The sequence below is a fragment of the Microtus oregoni genome, unplaced genomic scaffold (assembly GCF_018167655.1).
Source record: "Microtus oregoni isolate MIOR12 unplaced genomic scaffold, Mior012 000017F_ref0000208, whole genome shotgun sequence".
Taxonomy (NCBI): domain Eukaryota; kingdom Metazoa; phylum Chordata; class Mammalia; order Rodentia; family Cricetidae; genus Microtus; species Microtus oregoni.
In genome coordinates this window covers 14,253,889-14,278,686 of record NW_024543076.1, presented here as the reverse complement: position 1 = coordinate 14,278,686, position 24,798 = coordinate 14,253,889, and the positions used below count along the sequence as shown (strand labels likewise).

Here is a 24,798-nt window from a genome sequence, read left to right as displayed (position 1 = left end):
GTTCCTGTCCTGATGTCCTTTGATGAGGAACACTGATGTAGAAGCATAAGCCAGATGAACCCTTTCCTCCCCAAAGTTGCTTTTGGTCATGGAATTCATCACAGCAATAGTAACCGTAACTTACTTGCCTCCTGCATCAGGTTAATGGTACATGACTAACTCTGTGTCATCTCAAGACATCGCCCAGGTGAGGGGGTGGTTTGAGAAAAAAAGGAAGTGAGCTGTGTCTGGTTTCATTATGAGCAGGACTTGTGCGCGTTCTTAGGCCCCCATGGACAGGACACTTGAGTCGAGCAGAAATTCTGAAGCTGCTCCCTCATTAAACATCCTTCAGTTTTAGAGACTCCTCAGTCGGAAATAAAAACAGTAAATATTTATGCAGAGTTTCCTCTCAGAATGTGCTGAACAGATTCTACACAGCATACGTAACACCGAGCCAGTTCCTAAAGGGTATTGTTTACTGAGTTCATTTTCACCCTGACTGCCCACTGCTTTGTAAGCCTAAAATGGATTCATCATAGAAAGAAAATGCTTTGAGGAAAATTCTCTTCCATGTGCTCCTTTGCCAGTGAGTGGATAAACAGAGAAAAAACAAAACAAGGGCTTCGACCTGAACAGTTGCCGCTTGGTATAGAATTATGTTAAGATCTACTGTTACATAATCTTCCAAAATGAAAGGCACACATGGAGTGTGGGAAACGGAATGAAATGACCCCAAGGGAAAGGACTTTGGAGGGTCTCACATCCACAGGCACAGTCCACGTTAGCATTGTGATAGGGCCACCCAAAATGCTAAAGACACTGTGGTCAGCCTTTAAGGATGAAGGCTGTAGGAGACCATTCTGTCTGGTCCTCAGTGTTAGGATTGCTCTGTATTTAAGACCACAGTTTGATGTATGCATTGCTTATAATGGGATACTAAATTGTAACTGTTTTTATTTTAAAGCTTAAACTTTTCCAGAGGCAATAACCCAAGGCAGTGATAGAGAAAGGACTCGGTGTGTCTTGTGTGGCATTTGGAGGAACTCCCCAGAGAAGACTTAGGCAGAAAATATGCTACCATGACTGGTCACTTCTGAATATAGAGGTGTCATTCTTGATGAGTCTTTCCTGGAGGAAAGACTAGTGTTTTTAGGCTAGCATGAGACAGATTTGCCTCGAAGAAAACTCTGTGATGATGTATGTAAGACACTGCGCATAAGGTCTTCCAAGATGGATTTGCCTGTCCAGGAGGTGGTACCATCCTATTCATTGGGAATGGTTAGTCAAAGCCAACCACTCGCTGTTCCGTCCGTAACAGAGATTGTACCGGGCCACCGGTGCTCTCATTTTGAATGTAATTCATTCCTGGAAGCGTAGGTTTTCTTTTCATTAACTGCTCACTTGGTTGAAGTGGTGAAGATGAGCGAATGTGCCCTGCCCCGGGGAACCGGGGTGCTCTGCCCTGGGACATCTGTGAAGTACTGCTTTTGCCGCCTAAGGATAATTTTCTAGAGTACCTATCATTCAACTGCTTTAGCTACTTGGCGAAACCTCAGTTTCAACGTAGAGCTGCTCTTATGCCCTGTCCTTATCTCAAGAAAGAAAAGGAAAATGCATTCAGCGTAAGTGGAGGAATCAAGCCCCTACCTCTGTTTTCTCTTCCCTTCTGAAATCTGTTGTTCCAGGAGGGAATGGTGAGAGGAACAGAACGCATCGAGGTTGATGCAGGGACTGTTAACCCTGAGAGGAGGTGAACTGCAATAGGTTGTAGCCAGTGACTTCAAAGCTTTGGGTCCCACATTGAGGATGTTCAGATATAAATGTGGAGCTTTCAAAGCATACTTGGATGACTAAAGTTAGGGAAATTGCCCCCTCCTTGTCTCCTCTCCTTATTCAGTAGTAACTGTAGAATTGCCACCCCCATAAACAGATGAAAAGATTGCAAAGCAGGAAGCAGCAATGTTTGAAATTACTTTGGGAAACTCCACAGAGTGGGTGTGTCACGTGGGTTTTCAGATGGATCACTTATGCATTCATGTACAGCTGCTTAACTGTTTCTCATAGTTCAGCCTTATCAATGGGGTTCTATTGTGACTCCATCTCTGCTCTTTGCTCTGCATGCATAGCCGCTCTTGGCTAGGGTCTCGGTGGTCCCAACAGGGTGCTATTGCTAGTGGAGCTGCTGCTGAGCACGTTAGCGTGTAGGGAGAGAAGCGACCACGGAGATGCAGGCAGCAGCGGTTTTAAGATGAAAGTTTGCTTGTGTTGATCCTGACAGCACCTTGATACATCTGGCCACCAGCACAACCAAACAGTAGAAGGTGTGGTTAAGCCCTGTTCAGCATGGCATTCCCAGAACCCAGGTGAAGGAGGCCTTGCTGGATAAGCTTCTTCCTGCTTTGTGAGAGGGTCAGTGTCTGCAGCCTGTCCGCTAGTGCCCACCCAAGTCTGCCCCAGCCTTGGACATGTCTGCTGCTAACATTCTTGGGCACACGCACAGTTGATTGGTCCCCGTGCCATATAATTAAATAATAAAACGTTACAAATCAAACTCACAAACCTGTTATCTAAAGATCATGTCCATGGTCCTTCTGCTTTGATGTCAGTCTTCTCAGAGGCCAGAAGAGGGGGTTTGAATAGATAATACTCGAGCGTTTAGAGTTCTAACTAGAGACATGATAGCATGGGATCCGATACACAACAGTTCCTTCTCACCTCCCTTTCCCACACTCAGCTGTCCGGCATGCTGGAGGACTCCCAGGCCACACGCCCATCTCTCTAGTGGTAGCTGTCCTGACTATTTGCTCGCCCTTCAGGCTGGTGTAGCCATGAAAGAGAGAAGACTCAGGTAAAAGGCATCCACAGAACTTTGAGCCTTTCTTGAGACCCCTTGGGAGAAAATTCTGGGATGCTAAAAATAGAAAGGGATCATGAATTCAATGAGGGCAAGGGACAAAGGACTCTCAGGTCTGGCTGAAGTAGAATGAGTCTCTGCTTGCTTGAGCGTAAGGGCCTTGCTGCCTGTGGACATTTATTTGGATCAATTTTCTCATCCTTCAGGACCGCACTTAGATCACTTTTGCCTAGACCACAATGAGTTAGCTCGTCCATCATGTCCTCAGATGGGCATTGATACTATGGGTGTCCCAGACAGACAGTGTTGACATGTTTGTAAGTTGTGTTGCCCAGAGCCCCCTTGTTGTTCGCCTGTTCTTCAGGCTTTGCCCCATTCTGTTCAGCAAAGGCCACAAATCCCGTGTCTCTAACTCAGGGTCTGGAAGAGGAACCTGGTGGTTTCGGTGACCATCACCCAGTACTCTCCTTTGTCTCCTCAGGAATAAGCAGTCTCAAAAAAGTATGAGGAATTATAACAATTATTTGGAATAATATCAGTGGACCTTTGACCCCTGAGAATTTTGTGGGTTCTGATGAAGGGTCGGTATGCAGTCCCCTCTTGGCTCCTTTCCCATTGACCACATCACATGGCCCTACCTAGAAAAATGGAAACTAAATAATGCCTGCTTCAATCAGTTATTGCTCCAGCTGAATGTTCTCAGGACCGACTTTTAGATCCATACCTACATGAAGAACAGCCACATGTTGTCATCAAGGGCCCTGCCAATAGAAATTCATTTAACTCTCCAAGAGCTTTTAAAAGAATATTACCAAGAAATTTGATTCAGACTTTCCGACGTTGACAGAAAAGCATGAAATCTGTTTCTAACAGATGTTCCCTCTGATCCCCAAATGTAAACATGTTTGCAAGATGGTAGCGAAACAACCTGTTTACACAAGGAAGTACCGAAAAGAAGCAAACAAGAAAAGCATCACACCCGGAGCAGTCATTGTGATCAAAGAGCCGACGATTATTAGGGTGTAAGGGGAACTGATGAGTCAACCTAGCACCACCGCGGTCTCCAGATTTCAGTTTCGTAACAGACTCTCTTTTCAGGAATATTCTTCATTTGCACACAAATCCGATTTTCTTTCTAAAACGTTTTTTCGATTTTTGTCAAACCGAAATTCTAGGATCCCTTTGAAAGATGACTCTGCTACCCAGATTACACTCGAGCGAGCACCCTGTGGATGCGTCTTGGCACGGAGAATGCGCAGGGTGTTACTCCTGGGATCTTACGCCCAAGGGAGAGATGATCTCCCAAGTGCAGTCTTGGCTTGATCTCCTCCTACCCGGCCCCAGTTAGTCAGAGAGAACACAGGAACTCTCAGACTGCGTGTGGTAGGAAATAACTTTCTGAATCAATCAAAGTGTGATATTTTGATCCTTTCATATGCCTGGGTATTCTGGGCAGCTGCAGTCTCGAGTCAGTGACTCACAGATCGAAGATGTAAAACAGCTCTAAGTGATGGCTGGCTGAAGCCAAATGTGTCTGGTATGAAATAACTATCATTTGTATCGAGCTTAGCAGTTTTGGGGGAAATTAATCACCACCGCCCTTCGAAAGGAAGGTGCCTTGGGACAGAGACCCGGGTCGTTGGGGAGAGGAGGAGGAGGAGCAGAGGTGTCGCGGGGAAGCCCGCAAGAAGTTCCTGGGACATTTCTGGATGGGTTTATCTGGAGATCAGTGAGGAGCACAGTTTCTCACAGAAGGAAACTGAAATTCTTTAGCTTTGAGAATGGTGAGGCCAGTCCCGAGGCCACCCTCGCCTGTTTGTGTCCATAAAAATAGACCAGGGACTGTGACTTCGGCTCTCTTTATGACATCATTCTATGGAAAAGAGGTTCTTGTTTTACTGTTGACTTGAAAGTGCAGGGGCTCGCCCCTCTGGTCATTATGTGGCTTGTCAGCAGGGCAGGGATGCTGCCACCACCGTGCCCAGAGCTGAGCCACTACCCACGGAGAACGATCAGACTGTGATTGGACCAGCAGTGGTTAGCTCTTGGTATTTATCATACAGTTTAAGCTCTGGGTTATTGTGCTAAACTTTTCCTGTACTTTCGAACACTAAAAATTATGTAAGAGTCTAACCCACCCACAAAATTTGTACATGCAAAAGAACTATTATTAACATAAATGAGCAAGTTTATAGGGAGAAAAGTCTAAATGTCTGAGCCAGAGGAGTGTCGGAACATGAATGTGTCTGTTACAGAAGCCTGAAGACCTGAGTCCCATCCGTGGAACCCGTGGCTGAAGGAGAGAACCAACTCCCAGAGGTTGTCCCTCAAGCTCCACATGCATGCCTGCACTTACATACTGACACACACCTACCCACAAGTGTGCACACTCAACGCGGACTAATTTAAAAACTTAACATACAAAAATTAAATTTATTTCCATATTTATATGTTCTAACATATCTAGAACATATAAGTAATTTTTACAGTTCAACACCTTTAAAGACAAATAACTCAGTAAAATAACAAGAAATACTGAAAATGAAATGAAGAAAATTATATTTAAATAGTGTCAAAAATAATAAAATACTTAGGAACAAATTTAATAAAAAAAAATCAGGTATGGTGGGGATGTCTAATCTCATCGCTTGAAAGGCAGAGACAGGAAGTCCTCAGGTTTAAATCCACATTGGAAGCTTTAGACCAGCTTGAGAAATAGTGAGACCATATCCCAAGTATAAATTAAAAATATAAAGGAAAGGATGTACATTTGAACACCAACTATAGAACACTATGGTGTAAATGGAGACTGCTCATTCCCAGCCACCCAGACCCGGATAATCACACAAAAACTATATTAATTACAACACCGTTTGGCCAATAGATCAGGCATATTCCTAGCTTAGCTCTTACATCTTAAATTAATCCATTTCTATTAATCTGTGTATCACTACAAGACTGTGGCTTACAGAAAAGGTTCTGGGTGTCTTTCTCCTTCGGCAGCTACATGGCATCTTCTTGACTCCTCCTACTTTGTCTATATAAATATATAAATAAATATATATATATATATATATATATATGTTTGGATTTCTTGCCTAGCTTTACTCCGGTAAGCCACTAACTGAAACAGCTTTATTCATCAACCGTTAAAAGCAACACATATACAGAAGGAGATCCCACATCATCATGGAAATTATGAAAAAATTAAATGGAAGACTTCCAATATTCATAAATCAGAAGGCACACTAAGGTAACAGTACTATCCAAATTGTACACATTCAAAGCACTCACCATCAAAATTTCAGCTGTTTTTTGTTTGCTTGTTTGTTTGTTTGCAGGAATTGACAGGCTAGTTTCAAAATTCATATGGAAATGCAAGGGGCCCAGAATAGCTCAAACAATCTCAAAGAACAAAGTTGGAGAACTCCCGCTTCCTTATTTTAGCATATACTACACAGCCACCTCAACACACAGCATAGTACTCCACCTTAAACCACACGCGATTAACTCAAGAGGCATGTGCAGAAACTATAGAACTCCTAGAAGAAAACAGAGCATCTGGGCAGGGTGTGTAGTGAAGGATGACTTCATGCTCAAGGACAGCTACATAAAACGTTCTAGGCCAGTCTGGATATGAAACCCAGTATTTAAAACAAACAGGAGACAGATGAACAAAATAGGTAAATGGGACTTTATAAAAATTTAAAACTTGTGCTTTTAAAGTAAACCATTAAGAAAACAGAAAAGACAAACCCAGTGAATGAGATAAAAATATGTGCAAGTCACATGTCTAACATATCTAGAACATATAAGTAATTTTTACAATTCAACACTCTTAAAGACAAATAACTCAGTAAAATAACAAGCGAAGAATTAAATATTTCTCAAAAAATACATACAAATATCATTGTGTACATAGAAAGATACTTGACATCATTAATCATTAGGAAAATATAAATTAAATTTATATCACTTTACCCTTAATGAGATGAGCAGTCCAAAAGACACCACCGTGCTCATAGGGGTGTGGAGCCTGTTGATGGGCTGGTAAGAGAGTACAATCATGCCTGTGAGGGATTAGGCTAGCCTCTGGCCAGGCATGTGAAGGATTATTTAGATTAGGCTAGCCTCTAGCCAGGCATGTGAAGGATTATTTAGATTAGGCTAGCCTCTGGCCAGGCATGTGAAGGATTATTTAGATTAGGCTAGCCTCTGGCCAGGCATGTGAAGGATTATCTAGATCAGGTTATCCTCTGGTCAGGCATGTGAAGGATTATCTAGGTTAGGCTAGCCTCTGGCCAGGCATGTGAAGGATTATCTAGGTTAGGCTAGCCTCTGGCCAGACATGTGAAGGATTATCTAGATCAGGTTAGCCTCTGGCCAGGCATGTGAGAGATTATGTAGATCAGGTTAGCCTCTAGTCAGGCATGTGAAAGATTGTCTTAAAAGGTTAATGGAGATGTGAAGACTTACCCAAGCATGGGCTGCACCATTCTCTGGGCTTGGTGTACCAGACTGTATAAAGGAAAAACAACCAGCAATCATTCTGTTTCCTGACTTCAGATGCTCTGTGACCAGCTGCCTCCAGTCCCTGCTGCTAAGACTTACCAAGACAGACTGTACCCTTGAACCATGAGCCAAAATAAAGCCTTAAATTGCTTTAGTAGGAATCTTTTATTATAGCAATAGGAAAAGTAGCTAGATAATGATGACAATTCTGGGCGCTAGCCAGTCTAAACTCTGTGGCTGGGCCAGCAAACTGCAGGTTCGGGGAAGGTTGCTAGAGCAGTTTGAGTCTACAGGTCTCTGCTGTCAGGATTCCCTCTTCCTCAGAAAGGTCAGCTCTTTTCTTTTAAGTCCCTCAGCAGACTGAGTGAATCCAGTCTGTATTCTAGATGGTAATATGCTTTATTAAATGCTACTAATGTCAGTGTTAAACTCATTGGAAGAATATGTTTTCATCACTCTCAAGACATGTTCACCCTGTACATTGTGACTTAACAAGCTAACCCAACAAAGTTGCCATTGCCCTCAGCTTAAAACCAAGAGAGTTTGAAACACATGTCCATATATGACTGTGTATAAATGCTCATAGCAACGTTATTCACATAGACCAAAAAAACATAGGCAAAACATGGAAACAACACAATATCCCCTTATTGATAAATGTATAAATGGCATATTATATGCATTCTGTTAGCTTTCAGTTACTGTGCCGAATACTTAAAAAAACTACTTGAAAAGAGAGATTTCTTTTGGCCCACAATGTCATAGTTTTCAACCCATGGTTATTTGTTTCGGGCTCTGTGGTGAAAATCATTATGGAAGCAAGAGAGGAAAGGGCATTGTGGTTCTAGTGATCTGTTTCCTCTATTTCCCACCTCCTCCAGTTTCCCCCAACTCCCTGATCCCATCAGCTATGAACCCATCAATGGGTCAGTCCATTGACGAGGTTAGAACCCCCATGATCTAATCACCCCTGAACACTGCTGCCCTTCAATACATGAGCCCCGGGGAGTAGTCCAAACTAAACTATAAGGCGCTGTCTTAGTACTTTTCTAGTGCTGTGAAAAAGCACCCTGACCAAAACAGCGTATAGAAAAGGAGTTTCTTTGGACTTAAGTTCCAGACAGTTAAGAGTCCATGATGGTGAGGAAACCTGGAAGCAACCTGTAGGTATGGCAGCTGGAGCAGGAAGCTGAATGCTCACATCTTGATCTACAAGCGCAGAGTAGAGAGAGCAAACTGGAAGTAGCCTCCCGTGGCATCCTCCTCCAAGAAGGCTGTGCTTTCTGAGCCTCCGTGTATAGCACCGCCAGCTGGGATCGAGCACTGAAATGTCTAAGACTGACGGGGGGGGGGGGGCATTTCTAATTTGAATGAGAATTTGGTACGCTACCACACCAGCATCCCACAGATGGTCATTTAGCTATTAAAGGTAATGAAGGACGGCCGCATGCTGCGCCCTACGTGAACTCTGAAAGCACCGTGGTAAGTGAAAGTCAATCCGGGCACAAAAGGCTACATAGCACGTGGTTCCATTTATATGAAATACGCAGGGTAGGCAAGTATGTAGGGACAGAACATAGCTTAAAGGAGTAAGAAAAGATTCAGCTTAATTTTTTTTTCCTGGTATAAGTGGTGGGAAAGATCACCAAGAAAAGTGACAGGAAGTTGAGTAGGTCTACCGGATGTGAGATGGCACCAGTAGAATGAGCTTAAGAACACATCACAGACTGACCAGGAGTGGTGTTCCCAAAGCTGTCAGGCAACTTGGAGCAGCTTTGTTAACCATACGCTTGACCAGAAGCCAGCGGGTGATGTTACTGCAGCTTAACCAGCAGCCAGACAAATGGCACCAGAGGAAATCACCCCGCGATGCCATGAGGACCTAGATCCAGTGCAGGGCCCTGGGAACAATGTGAACTTTTGTTCTTTTGCAGGAGATTTTTAATCTGGGGTTCACAGATTCGCACAGGATCCCCAGCACACTTGAAAAGGTCCTTGAACCTCTGCTTACCACATGGAGACGTTTTTTTGTGTGTTCATTTTTTTTCATAGGAGGGAGTTGTCGGGTTTTAAAAGGACCTTTGATAGGAGAAATGTTAAAACATTATTTAGAGTGCCAGGGTAATTTTCTGGCTGCGTGATGCATTGTGCTAAGTGGTCTGGCACTCCCAATTTTTGGAATAAAAATGAATTCTTAGTGCATGATCTCACTGCCCGTAAGGCAGTTTGATTCTGCCCTGGCATTTGATAGGACTTGCTAGAGGATTAGGTAAGGCAGGATGTTGGTGCATTTGAGGTCATTAAACCAAGAAAAGGAGGAAAAATAATTCCACTTGCTAAGTACATTGTGGAGTTGAACTAAATGCTGAGCTGCGAGGGGACATTCCCTATGCTCTTTGTCAACACTTTGAATCCCTGCTTACAAACAGACAAGTGAGAAAAAGCCGCTTCGTCTAGATGCAGCATGTTGGGAAAACAGGCCATCTTTCCAAGAAATGCCCTTTCAGTCATCCCTTGATAGTGAAGACGTGCAAGGCTGGGACGTCCCGGGCTCCTTGATGCTTATGGACCTGGTTGTAACCAGTATATGACCTAGAGAAGTACACAAAGCCCCTCTTCCATGTGGATACCAGCATGATGTTGGGTGTCAGATATGGAAAACCAGTGAAAAATGTATCATGGAAAACCTGATCTATAGGAAGGATTTTATATAAAACAAAGCACAGCCCTCAAAGTATCTTTCCCATTGAGCTCTTACTTTAAAGCTTTGGTCTTCTTTTTGGTTTAGATTCTGTTTGAAAGATAATTTTTAAATTCTTATCTCTAGTTCCCAGAGTTTAACACCAGGTGACCCATTGCTTTTTAAAACTTTTCTAGTCACGAAGTGATGAACCCGTTTAGTCTGTCTTGGTGTGAGGAAGGACTCTAAAACAGCTCTAAATATGTTTGTCAGTGAACCTATAACTAACATTTTACAAAAAAAAATTTGTGATCCATGGCCAACAGACTGAGAGTTGACACTGCTTAATAAAAAAGAGTCTCTAAATGTAATTTTTAGTTTTGGAAATTAAGCTTTAAACTGTTTTGTTTTTTCCTGACCACGATCCATTCTCTTGGCACTCAATCCAAAGGTGGGAAATGTGTGGGTATGTCTCTGTGTAACTAGGGATGCGTCCTGGTACTAGCTCTAAAAACCAGTAATATGATGTTGGACAGAAGTGGCATCCCGACACTAGAAAACTTACCTTCGCCTACTAGAATCTTCCGTGTAGCATCTCTGCTGGAAAAGCTCCTGTTCTTTTGTGTAGTGAGCTTTTCATTTCATGAGATAACATTGATACAGGGGGAAGAATCAGCCTGAGAATACTTAATCCTAAAATGTGGGGGCCGCCATACATGGAGTCAGGCTCAGCACGAACATGAACCAATGTGCTGAATACTTCATTTTCTGTTCTTTGTGTCACCCTGCATCCTAGAAAGGTGGGAAAAGGCAATTAGAGTAGGAAATTAACAACGGGGACGCCAGAGATGCAATACTGGAACCAAGACAAGCAGAGAGACAAATGATTCTACTAGTGTGAGGTGTATGGTGTGGGTGAGAAGACCTGCCAATCTCCTGGGGAAAGAGCTCATCACATGCTATTAGACCCTCTAAATCCGTCTTAGCTAAGAGTTGAGTGGAGGGGGATAAAGAACGCAATCAGCCTTACCTATACAACTTTCCAGAAAACCAAATCGTTTCGCAGCTAATTGGTACAAATGTTCCCTTGCCCACTGTTGCAGCTGGAGACACACTTGAACATTTTTATGGCTGTTTGTGTAATTAAATACCATTTACTTTTCCTACCTGAGGAGCGCAGGTCCTGCCGACTCTTTCTTTTAAGTAGATGTAAGATTATGCAAGAGGGAATTATGTACAGATAATTTCCCATATTTGCAGTGTGCGCCTTTATTTGGAAATGAATGAATAGAAACCACTGAGATATCTACTTCTGAACTTCCCCAGCTTCTTGTAACAGTAAATACGAAGAAATGAAAAGCATTGCTGTCACGCTTGGTCTAGTTCTGCCGTCGCGGGTCACCCACCTTTTCCTAAGAACTGTCCGTGTGAGGTCCTCAGAAATAAACCTCGCTGGAAAGCGCCATTAAGGCACGGAGTGTCCGTGGTTCTCTTATTCACCATTGTTTGGAGAGACCAACACAGTTCACAGAGCCTCCTGGCTCCATGAAGGCATTTAGGTGCTATCCTGTGGGACCACTGGGTCTGAAAGACCTCAAATAAATAAATAAACAAACAAACAAACAAAAACAGGGTCCTATAGCTGCATTGTCTGGTATCCACATTTAGCTACTTATTTTTAACTTATTTTTAAATCAGTTAAATTTCGTTCCTCACCCATACCAGCTAGGTTCCAGGTACCTGGTAGCCACACTGAGGAGTGGGAAATGCTGAGGACACCATTGTCACAGGGTCTTAAATTGGTGTGGCCCCGGGACTTTTAAGGGCATCCTTTCTGACCATAGCATATACATAACACAAAAAGCCCCTTCACAAATCTGTTTGATAGTGATAGTCAGATGGCAGTCAGATTGTAAAGCAGTCGGCAGTCAGCTATATGAATTTGTTTGGTTGTGCCAGTTGTTACAGTAGTAACGTAACGGGGTTGACAAAGACTTGGGTTGTAGACCCTTCGCTATCTTCTGATGCTTCAGAGTCATTAACCATTTCCTTAAGGTCTTCAGCCCCTTCTCCAGTCCAAACAAAATTAGTAAGCTAATTATCTTACCCATCCTGATGGTAACAGTGCCTCCAGGAGTGTCGCCCCAACACTGCAGGCCTCAAATTGATGGCCGTGCTTTTGGCTTCATGGTGCCTGACTTTGAGAAGGGACCACTTTCTAAGGGTCATTCTAGAGGTTCCCTTAACACTGGTATGGCCATCAGCCGTATGACAGAACCATCAGCTTCCAAAAGACCTGAAAAATCATCTGTTTCCCCAAGAAACCAACACCTAGAGAGCCACTCAGCTACTCTGTGGCCAACTGAGAAACAAGACACTATCCAGCCCTTATTTATTTATTCGTTCATTTCTTAGCTACCTCTTCCTGTGTCTTTCCTTCTCTGTAAAGTGGAGATTAGAAGTCTTATGCCTGGCAACGCTGCTAATAAAAAACAAGATGACTTTTAGCATTAAATGTATGTCTTATAGTTTTCAAAACCAAAGAAAAATAAGCCACATATATATGTGTGTTCACACATGTACATATCCGTATATATTTTCCACCTCATTTAATTCGAAGAAGAACCTGTGTGAAGAGTTAGGCTCAGAGGCAGAGCCCTTGTCCCACGTAACAAAGCCACTGGCATAGAGGGCTGTGTCTCTCAGGACTTAGGAACCTATGAACTTGTAAATGTACGGTAATACAACCATGTGGCATTGCTGGTTTTTGGCCTGTGGCATTTTGCAGTTCAGGAGTTAGCGATACTGAAAGTTATTGCTTTACTCAAGTGATGCAATTTTTTTTACACTTTGATAATCTGTCAGTTGCACAGACTTCGGTTCAGCATGGGCGGCTTTGAAGTATATTTTTAAAATGAGAGAATCCAGATTTGTAATTAGCTTTGCAAATGCTAGTTGTACAGTCTCAGCGTCTGAAGAGCTTCTGGTAAGTGTTCCTGTTACTAGTGGCAATTTTGTTTTTTTACTCCCTCTCTGGCCCCAAGCAATTAGGAGAAACAAAGTCTGCTGTTTGAGGATCGTCTCATCACTTTGTTTCTTTGTTAATTTGTGGGCTCACAAATTAACTGTGCACCTGATCCTGGCCAAGGAAAAACCTCTAGAAACCATTCCACCCACTTAGACTCCCGGTTGTCAGGAGAATGTCTCCCAAGTTAAAAAGGAAGTCACAGTGAGCAAATAGTCCATTTTTTGATAGAACTTTGTTCTTTGGGCCTTTCTTGTCGTTATAGAACAACTCAGACTTTAATGTAAGACTGCTGGAAGAGATGAATTTAGTTCATCAGAATATAACTGAAAGGGCTCACACCCTGAGTCCTCAAATCTTAGCCATTTTATTGTATGTGCTGGACACAGAAGTAGAGTGTATAGATACTAGAGTAGAGTTCCCTCCCAGGGAAGAGCACCCTAGCCGACAGCCCTGAAGACATGCCTGTAGGTAGCATTAGCCAGACTGAAGGAGTGTGTGTGTGCATATGTGTGCACATATGTATATACACACATACAATAGCATTTAGTGAAAAAAGAGGCCATGAATTTGAAAGTTTTGGAGAGGTATGTGGGAGGAGGTTGGAAGGAGGAAAGAGAAGGGAGAATTGTTATAAATTGTGACTTCAAAAATAAAAAAAAAATAAAATTAATGATTTGCTTTTAGAAAGAAACAAAGAACACTGGCTGTGCCTTTTAAGGACGCAGGTTCAATTTCCAGCACCTAAGATGGCTCACAACCATCTGTAAATCCAGTCTCAGGGGATCTGATACCATCTTTTGGCTTCCACAGGCACTGCATGCAAGTGGGCTACATAGACATACATCCAGACATGTGCTAACATGTGGTACACAGACATACATTCAGGCAAACACCCATTCACATAAAATAAAAATAAATAATATCTCCAAAAACTTAAAAAAAAAACTCATCAGAACACCTTAGACGTTCACATTGCCAACCTGGTATTTGTTTTTCTAGAGAGCCCAGGAATGGTCAGAAACCAAGGCAACCTGAAACTCATATGGCTCTGTTAGGTGTCACTTTCAGAGAAATGGTGAAGACGTGTTTCTGTGGAGTATTAGAGTATTGCAGAGATATTTTAAAGCATGATTTAGTAACTGTATAACACAAGTATAATATTTTCTTTCATAATTAACTAAAAAAGTTATGAAAACAGTCTCCAAGTATGTTTGTGTATCTGAAAAGAATAATGGTCCACAATTCAATTCTAAATTCACAAGGTTTTCAGGGTGGTGTGTGTATGTGTATGCATGCGTGTTTGCATGTGTGTGTGTGTATGTGTGTGTGTGTGCGTGCTTGCGTGTGTGTGTGTGAGTGTGTGTGTGTGTGTGTGTGTGTGCATAAACTTCTTTGGTAGAAAAACTTTGCCTGAATTAATGTAAGATGTTATTTTGTTCCAATTAATGAATCACCCTATGTTTTTGCATAGAAACGTTGAACATGCTTCTCTGTGGGGTGCTTACCTTGGACAGTAAGAGTGGTTACACACTTGTAAGGATAATATCATGGTAGTTGCACCCTGTACTCTCAAATAAAAAATAAATATGAATTGTGTGATTATCCAAGTGCAAGAGTTACCGTGAAGAGGCTATAAGCCTAAGTGACAAAATATCCTTAATAATTTATTGTTCATGGTTACCATTATTCATTTCTTTATACTCTGACCTGTTTTTATGTGATCTACAATAAACATTAACTTATCAGAGAAAATAAATATTTCTAATTTTATGGATGAAAGTCTGATATGAGGATATGAGGTTGGGCTAAAGCCAACCAAATTATACTGATTTGAAAATAAACACATTTGAGGCATCATTGTCAGCCAGGATTCACAAGTTAATCATGTCTTCTAGAATCGCCTCTAGTTAGCACATCCTCTTAGGTCTCTAAACTGGGGTGTTTGGATTTATTGAAGAAAGCCTTCTGAGATGATCCAGGAGATAATAAGATGATTAGAGATTGGCCGCCCCGAGTTGTCTTTGGGTTCAGGAGCCTGCAGGAAGCACCTGGGGAAGAGGTCTTCCGCTTGAGTAGAGCCCAGATATTGGTATCCAGGGCGATTTTGTCGCTCTGCCTATGTGGTTCAGTCGAGAGGCATGCTAGAACCATGGTGGAGTACTGTATTGCTGAAAGAGGAGGAGCTGTTCTGAGGCAGGAGCATTGCCATGTGCAGCATTTACTGTAGTAATGGACTTTCCTTTGGGTCTAGGTGGACGCTCACTGATCTGTCACAAGGTTGCCTCGCTGAGCATTGGGGTCCATGTCTGAATGGATCGCTGTAGCCTTCACATCTCTGCCTCCGCCCCGTTCCCGGCATCCTAAGACTCGAAGGCAGGACAGGACCTGGGGAAATTATATGTAAGTTTTTCCTAAGATTGCTTTTTCTCACCTACACAGGGGTAAGTATGAGGTGACGACACCGGGAACCCACGCACACAAAAATTGCCTTTCTTTTAACAAAGCATCGTGAGAATTGCAAATGAAGCAGGAAACAAGGGCTGGAATCCCTAGAGTCCTGCTTCCTTAGCCTGGTAGTTCTCAAGTGTTAGCTTTCATCACCAGCAGGTCTGAACCAGTAGGTCTGGTGCCAGCCAGCAGTCAGCTTTGCTAACAGTTTCCAAGTGATGTTGGTACAGTTGCTCCAAGGCCCTCGCTTTGAGAATCACTGCTTTGGCTCAAGTGTGTGAGAGGGGTGGATAGTGATGTTAAGAAACAATACATTTTAATATTAAATGCATTAAAATGTAGAATCTGGCTGGGCAGGGGATGGCATGCACCTTTAATCCAGGCACTCAGAGGCAGGGGGATGTCCATTAGTTGGGGCCAGCCTGGTCTACAAAGCAAGTTTCAGGACAGCCTGGGCTACACAGAAAAACCCTGTTCTCGAAAAACAAAATCAAGCAAGCAAACAAACAAATAGAACCTGGGCTTAATGCATTGACGCGTGTCTCAGAAAACAACTTTAGGGCTTGCACGGCAGCTTCAGCTGCAAAGTTCAGCCTAACCACTCGCCAGCTCCCTTCCTATAGTTCTGGCCATTGTTGTCCTTGGGCTTTAGAAGGTCAGAATAATAGTGTGGCTGTTAGCAAGGGCCACAGTCCCTCGTCAGGTGTGTTTGCCGTGTTTGGTAGGTCCAAAGGGAAAGTCCGTCTCCCAGGGTTCGAGAATCTGTTGCTCCCCTCCCTACTACGCTGACATGTAGCTGCCTTTACAAGGGACACATGAAGGGAGGCGCACCTCCAGTAAATAATCCATCAGCAGGGCCCAGCTGTTATGGGTCTCCGAGACCTCAGTACTGGCAGATTTTAAGGTCATCTCCTTACTGTGTTAGCTACCAAAAGGATAACTGCTCACCTGCCAAAGACAAGGACAGTTCACCCAACACTGATTTAAAAAAAAAAAATTTAAAAGTTTGGCTAAGCAAATGCTCACTTGGATACAGTTAAGTATACATACAGATCTATACACATTCTATACACATGCCTGTACACGTGTTTTATGTTTCTAAGTTTTCAATGTAGAATTGTTAAGTGTTTTTCTTTTATTTCATTAAATAACTGTGAATATAAAATTGTAATAATGCTACTGCCCTGTCCAGAAACTATCTGAAGAATTTCTGGAAGTTTTAAATCTGTGGTAATACACTATGATTTATAACATTTTATTTGGGTGTGGCAAGTGTGGTCACTCAAAGTAGCACTTGGGATTTGCAACTCTTTTAATTAGAACACTTAAGAATTGAGAACAGTCACTGTTAATAAAGTAATCGCCACCCAACTGTGTTATGCTAAGTGAAGTCAGCTGGACGTGTTCAGCGTTGGTGCTTATATGAGGTGCCGGGAGTCGTCAAACACACAGTCCAGAAGTAGACTGCTTGCTGTCAACAGTAGGGGCAGAGTTGTGGCGTTTGTGGTTTAGTGGGTCCAGTGTGGGCTGGAAAAGTTGACGTTTTGGTAGTTGACGGTGGTGGTTAGTTGCACAATAATGTCCATGTTCTTAATATCACCAAACTGTCCATTTAAAAATGAATAAAACAGCATTTTAGGTCATATTCTAACACAATCTTAAAAGCAACTAAATAGCAGCGCACACTCTTCCTTTTAAGAAGGCTGGTTCTTGACAGGGAAGCTGAAGCTCCCCAGGGTGCAGGGGCATCTTGCATGACTCTCCCATCCTGCTGTCTTTTGTGTCACCCCCAAACACAGCGAGGGCAGAGTCTCAACCACAGGAATGGAATCCCTGAGGGAAACCATCGCAGGAGCTTGCCATCAACAGTCACAGTCTCTACCAAACTCCACACTGTGTGGCGGAAGTTGCCTTGCTAGGGTGAAAGGAGGTATGTGGTGAGGATGCTCCATTTCCCAGGGAGGTTCCTGCACAAACACAGCCTGGAGCAGTGTCATGGAGCTGTGAGCCTGACTCTTGCTCTTAATGGGTCTTCTTGCTTGGTGGAGGTGACCGCATGAGAGAAACCAGCCAGGGAAGAGAGACCCACCTCCGCCCCAGTCACTGTACTGCTGAGAGGAGCAGGCATTACAGTGCCAGTAAGTCCCAGAAGAGGTCAGGGAGCGACCTACCTGCAGTCCAGTGGGAAGCACGGCTTAGTCCACCCAACTCTGCTCGCTTTTTACCTTGTCTCGTTTCTACAAAACTGGCCTGGAAGGCAGCCAGCAGATTCCCACTGGGACTGGTAGCATATTTTCTTCCAATCTTTGGTTGTCTTTAGACTTTATCCCTGGGACAGGCCATACCTAAGGATCCAAGGACAGATACAGATGGATAATTTTCAGTTTCATTGACAGGAAGTATAAGGGGTGTGAGGGTGGGGGATAAGCGCAGAAACCAGTGTTCTAAATGATTGTATGTCCCCCCTAAGCTATTAAGGCTACTTGTGTGAATGCACACCAATACACATGGAAATTTGGCTTAAAGAAATGGCATGACCAGAATGAAGATTAAACAAAGTCATTGGAATTCAAGGATGACACATACTAACCCATCCCCTCCTCCTCAGGCTAGACTTTCCAAACCTTCTTGGAAATCAAGTCTTTGTTTTACTTAGGCTGTTCAGGCCATGGCAATGCTTCAGAGGCTTTTGGCTCAAATGCTATGGGGGGAAAACAGTAAAACTAAAGTTTACTGTAGGAAGGAAAAACAGGTGTAAGAGAGAAGAAACTAAGGATGAATTCACCTCTGCTATCCTCACGGACCTACAGCAGCTAAATAGGATCTGAGTTTATGAGGATGTAGAATTTAATCAAGATCCATGGACCCCGTGAGTCCAGGTGACAGAATTGCAGTACCTGATGGATTTCCCCGGAAGAGACCCGCAAGCAAGATAATGTGCAGATAAAAGGAAACACGGTAGAAAGACTCAGGGGCTCTGGCCCTCCTGTTCCTTAGAAGTCAGCTGTGCCTGCTTCCCGATGCTGCCGTGTTTCCTGAAGATCCTCTTACCTGAACGGAGAAAACCAGTCCCTGGGTTGGCTAACCTTCCAAGTCCACACTCCAGCCCTTCACACTCCCCATCCTCCCCTCACATCTACTTCCCTTCTTCAGAGATCAAGGCTCAGAAAACAAGACAGCTTTGGTTTTCTGTGAGGGAGGGACTCACCAGAGGGTATCTGCAGCTTCAGCCTCTTCCATGCTGAAATCAGCGAGAGTAGCTGAATGCATTAGAATTAGATCTGGATGTTGCTTTCTAGGGATCTTCACCAGAAAGCAGCTACCCTTGTCGTTAAGCAGAATACCAAAGCAAGCATCTCCTCGTCCTCTGGTACCAAGGTTTCCCTGCACCATCAGAGACTCTAACACATTGGCACAGGATAGAAAACTCCAACATGTACTTTCATAGGCATTCTTGAGAAAACAGCATCTTTTCCAGGATTAAGGGGTAGATTTCTGTGTGTGTTTTAGGAATAATCTATAAGCTCTGACATAATTGCCTTCAAGAGTGATGACACAATTTTGGAGTCAGTTCTGTTGGTTTGTTTTTAGAAAAACGTTTGATTTGATCGTTTACAATAGACTCCGTTCACAATTATAGTCTATTCACGGAACAATCAAAATTAATTTTCATTTTTGCATGCATGCTAATAGTACAAGGGAGTGATGTTGCCAGCATGGGGACATGTGTTAATATACTAATCAAAACCTCCAGAGTCTCCAAAGAAGCTGAGCTGTACTGCACTGTGAAGTTCCCTCCCAAGTAATAGCCCCAGCCACATAAATGCTTTATCAGTTTATTCCAGTAGCCTCCAGCCCGCTGAGTACTAAAGAGGTGACTGAGGGAGCACCTGTCACTAGTGAAATGACACTTCTACTACAACAGGGGAATTCAGGGTTCCCTTTTGTGGGTTCTGAGCTGCATTAATAAAAGAATTTTAAAGTGGACTCAGGGGCAAACACTGTGGCTTAGCAGTTAAAGACGCTTGCCACCACCTGACAGTCTCAGTTTGATCCCTGGAACCCACATGGGGGAAGCAAAGAACTGACTCCTGGAAGTTGTTCTCTGACCTCCACACCTGTACCATGGTACACATTTACACACGCGTGCACACATAGTATATGTGTGTGTGTGTGTGTGTGTGTGTGTATTTTAAAAAACAGACTCAGAAGGAAGCTCAAGGATGATTTTATTAGCGTTTGGGAGAAAAAACACTGGGCAGGCAAGAGGTGAATCTCAGGGGCTTCTGGGAGGAGGACGGTGGAAGACAACAGAGAAATCAATGCCTTTTTAAGATCGTTTTTAAGAGCTGCCATGTTCAGCATCGGCTTTGCATGGCAGCAGGGCACAGGGGAGGTCAGAGAGAATGTCCAAAGCATTCCAAAGACAGCAAGCAGGCTGCCGAGCTAGGGGAAAGCCCCACAGAGCTGGGCCGTAAGGTCCAGGCCCCTGGGTTTCATAACAGCCCCTCCCATATTTGTACATCACAGGCTTTGGTTTTTCCCACATGTTCTCTTTGTTAGATGAAACCCAGACGAGGGGGGCGTCCAGTCTTTCTGTTCCCTCTGGCTTCCTTTATATGTTAACCTGGATGTAGCAGTTCCAACATACACTCTCCTACCAGACCACTGAGCCTTCGTGTTGAGGGCGCGACAGCGGCTTACCCTTCTAGGAACCCCGTTCAGGCATGAGCAGGCCTGGTGTCTGCAGTAGGGTGGCAGGAAATGCAATGAATGGGTATGTTGAGACGTGTTCCTGCCCTTCTGCCCGTAGGACATTGTCTGTGAAATCCTGCACACTAGCGAGGTTATTGAAGCCCTGAGTCATTGGAAGCTCTTGTGTCTAGAAGATGTTTCCCGTATTCCACACCTGATTGACACCAGGTCAGATTATTAAATGAGTCTGATATTTTAACTATTTTAATTTCTAGAAAAAGTCACAATCCAAAAAAGAATTGTTTCCTTTTGGCAAAGCAGAGGTAGCTTTGCATTCCTTCTTGCAAAAGTAAAGTAATGGTTCCCTTCACAACAGCTTCACCCTGAGAAGCATGTCAGCCAGTTTATCGTATGGGTCTCAGGGTGCCCTTACACAGCCCAGACACACTGAATAATACTGTCTTTTGTAAGTGGTTCATCGTGGACAAGATTTCATTCGGTACATGTTTATTCTACATAAGCTGAAGTCACATAAAAGAATAAAATCAAATGTTCCTTCTAATCTAGCTACCAGGATACAAGTTACCTATACCATGGATTTTTGTGTATTTCTCCAAACAGTTTTTAATCAGCAAGTCCAAATTCGTAAGCAGTACTCTGTTCTGATTATACTGAGCAACTTGAAAATAGTGGCATTGATTAGACATCATTTTACAAGACAAAGATCTCCTTTCTTCTTTTCCCTTCAAGTGCATTTCTTACACAGACACATGTGTGGACTTACCCATATCTTGATCAGGTGGAAGTCTCCCTAACCCATCCTTCTCAGGTGGAAGTGTCCCTAACCCATCCTTCTCATTCTTACATTCAATTACAAAAAAAAAAAAAAAATACCCAGTGGACTTGCAAAGCCTTTGCAACTACTGAATTCATAAGAGAAAGATTTGCTTGTGTACAGATGATTTTGGTGTTAGATCTGCTCACAGTGCCAGGTTGCTTTAAAAACCATAGTTAGTTCACAGTAAACCAGGAAAGGCTGACACAGGAGAGGCTGACTTGGGGCCTCCTTCCCCCTTTCCTCATCCACAATCCAAACAATATGGATTCCAGTAAAAGTCTGATTCCACTCAAGTGTCTGCCTTCTAGTGTTTGAAGCCAGTTTCCACCCAGCCTTGCTTTCTTCCTTCCTGAAAGTGGTCTGCCCAGACCACTGTGCTCTGATGCATGGCTCTCGGAGTTGGAAAGTCCTTGCTGCCCTGTAGAGAGGGCATCAACTTCAGGTTGGGATGACTCCCACACTTAGCCAGGGCTAAGCAGGGCCTAAGGCCCTGAGAGAAGAGCCAGGTGAAACCTAAGGGGTTGTTTGAGGCTCATGAGTAGTGCCGTTCACATTCCTTATGTTAGAATAGGAAGAATTTAGTAGGCAGCTACTGGAGAGATCTGGTTATAAATTGGGTCTTTGGAAATTTTATCTTCTCCTATACAAGATGCTAAGTTCCTTGACAGGGGGACTTCTTTGCTTCGCTTAGATCCCCTGTGTCCTTTCTAGAACAGTGACTCTCTACATATAGATTGATGTGACTATTTCTGTGGCTGTCAGGTGATCGGTGAATGAATGCAAGCCTCCGGCTCTCTTGGTTTTACCGGCTTCACCCAGCAATTGATGGCACTTTAGTAAGCATCCTCAAGTGTGTTGGACATCCAACTGGGTACAGGTGTGGAAAAGCGATGTACAGCACCTCGATCCTCCCCTGGCAAAGGAGATGCTAATACTGATAATGAGAATCTGGCACCTTCATTTTCGATTTGGTCACCTTGCTTCACTGGGTCGGAGCACCTGCCACTAGGCTGGGTACATCGCGAAGCCCGAAACCATCCCTCAGATTGCTGATGACATTATTTATAAATTTCTCATGATATTAATAGCCAGCCTTTGTCATATAACAAATTCGAGAGCATGCCAAGAGGGAGTTAGCTTTGTCATTGACATTGAGATTAACTTTCTCTAGACTAGTGAAAACTAAAATGTTCCTTACCACATAAAAGTTTTGCTTTCACTGTGTTCAGACCCCTCCCATCTGTCACAGCACAGTCATTTGGTGTCTGACTTGGGGGCGGTGTGGTTGTTTCTCAGTGGTGTGTGACCCACTTTTTCATAATACTTAATTGCCTCTGTTTTTACTATACAAGTCGGAGGCTGACGAGAGTGGACCAGAGCCCCAGAAGGACTTTCTGAGACTTCTCGTCAGTTCTAGAACCACACAGGCAGAAGACGGTCTTAACCGTGCAGGGTGTGCGTTCACCACCAGAGAGTGAAGGGATGGCTCCTCTAGTTTCTGGACAATGAGCGTGTGCACAGGTAATGGTGCTGTTCTCGCAGCTGATTCCTTGTGTGTCTTAATTCCTTTCGCTGAACTGGACTTTGAGTCAACACCCGCATTGCTTCTCGGTTGTGATTTAGGGAGGGGGCTCAGGAGAATGAGAATTTTCATTGGCTCTGTAAGACCTTGGTAACTTTTCCTTAGAGATCTGAGGAGGTTGCAATTGAAGAGAAAAACCTCTATCTTCTCCGCGCGCCTAGCAGAATCATCTTTGATGGTTGGTTGTTTTGTTTTCAGTGCTGTTGAGGTCGTTGTGTGTAAGCATCAGATACCTCACCCTGCCAGGACAGCCACGTGATAGTTAAAGGTTGGTCGGCTTCTGGCTGCGGAGTGGCAGCGTGTGGTGAAAGCCCACAGAAAGACCCACAGAAGGGGAGAGCTGATGCAGGGCTGATGTGTCTTGCTAAACACTGGCCACTGCAGACTCAAAAGCAGATGGCAGCCAAGTGCTAGGCTTAACTTTGGCAAAAAAAAAAAAAAAAATTTCTCCAAGCCTGTTTTGTACCTGGTAGTGCTTCTAGCGTCACAGTTGTCCTCGGGAAGATGTTAAAATAGCATTGTTTCGCAGCAAAATGTTGGAGGTCACCTGCCCTGATGTCACCTGTCCTGATTCACAAGAGAGTTTTTGGTGCACGTTTATTTACCAGAGTCTGTCTGGCGTGTGGTTCGTGGCACTCTTGTCTGCACACTGAATTACCTACCACCTTAGAGACCTGGAACAGGCCCGGAGATAAGTCAGCCTTGTTTTCCATGAAAGTCCTGATACAGAAAAAGAACGAAAGTACAAACAGTGACTGGAAAAAGTGTCACACATTGTAGCCACTTTGCATCCCTTGTTAGGACAAACCTGGGCCGGGTTTTTACATTGGTGGAGCTGCGCAGTAGGTGGAGCAGTGTGGGTGGCTCAGAAAAAGCAGCGGTTAGAATAAGATTTTTCCATCGATTGCCCTTTGTGCCTGGCTAAAAATAAGATTCATACAAATCAGAATGTGTAGTGCAAGCAAAATCGCTCTGTTAATTCTGATGACTGACTTGCCCACGTCTTCGCATCCGTCTAGTAAGGGGGTATATTAGGAAATAAGTGTCTCTGTTTAAATACCAAAGGGCAGCCAGGTTTTTTTTTTTCTGTTTGTCTACACAAGATAGTTTGTCATTTTCCCCTTCTAAAGGAAGAAAAGCTTAATTCACGCACATATGAAGTGTGCTGCTGATGCAGATGGTGAGATCCCTGAGTCCGTCTACACAGCACCGGCCTCGTTTCAAAGGCTGTTGTGCGTATCCATCTTAAGGCTAATTGCTAGAAAGTTATTTCTTATCAGCTCAGAGAGGCGAGAAAAAGAGGGTCACTTAGCTGTGCTGCTCTAGAGATCAGAAAATGAATGTGCTAGGGAACCAGAATCAGTGCACACCTGTCCCTAAGTGCTCTCCGTAAACACAGATGTTAGAGGAGCAGTTGACCATGTAAAAACTCCCTTCATCTGCCTTCAGAGTCCCCTGCAACCACAGTAGATGATAATGTCTCAGTCTGTGGCTAGACGGAACACCAAAGAGAAGTGCTGTCGCTGTTCACAGGGAAATTTGTACCTTAGTGATCCCAGAGTTGGTGCTGTCCCATCCCACTGACTGAAGGGCTGCGGCATTTCCAGAGAAGGAGTGTCTGCAAGGGCACCGAGCTTTTGGGGTTTGATGCAGTCTATGAAACAGATGAGTCAAGAGGGCAGCCGATCAGCAGCCTCAGTCATGAAAGCGTCATGTCCCACGCCTCTGGCTGTGGCAGTCCTCCTCCGACGCCGCAGCTGAAGAGAGATGAGAGCTCTGAGAGAAGGGAGACCCCGGCCCAAAGCTTAGCCAGGAGACCTGTTGACCTGGACCTGTCTGCTTTGCCTCCCTAGACCTGAGCATCTTTGTCTGCAAATGGGAAAAGGCGCAGTCAGTCCCTACATCATCAGGTGCCTGTAGGATTGGATGAGGTAATGACGTAAGGTACGGAGCCGGAGCTGTGCGCTGTGAGCGATGCTGGTGTCGTTCTTACTCATGCTACTGTATCTTGACGATGTGCTGGAGCATGTCATGGCATTGGAGGTTCTCCTGTGCGTCTGTAGTAGAAATTTTAGGATTTCATGCACCAAGGATCAGCCTCCGAGTCACTGTTTCTCACGGAGAGGGTAAGGGCATTTACAGAGCAGTTAGGTTCTTTATAGCCTCCTAATGCTGCCTG

The 24,798-nt window shown here is 43.9% G+C and overlaps 1 protein-coding gene across 1 annotated transcript in view; it reads left to right on the top strand.

Moving 5' to 3' along the window:
* Window positions 1–24,798, top strand: part of Bach2 (BTB domain and CNC homolog 2) — a 322,404-nt gene that overhangs the window by 157,417 nt on the left and 140,189 nt on the right. The window contains exon 3 of the mRNA XM_041667321.1: window positions 15,308–15,456. The gene's annotated coding sequence lies outside the window, so the exon portion shown is untranslated. The remainder of the gene's footprint in view (window positions 1–15,307; window positions 15,457–24,798) is intronic.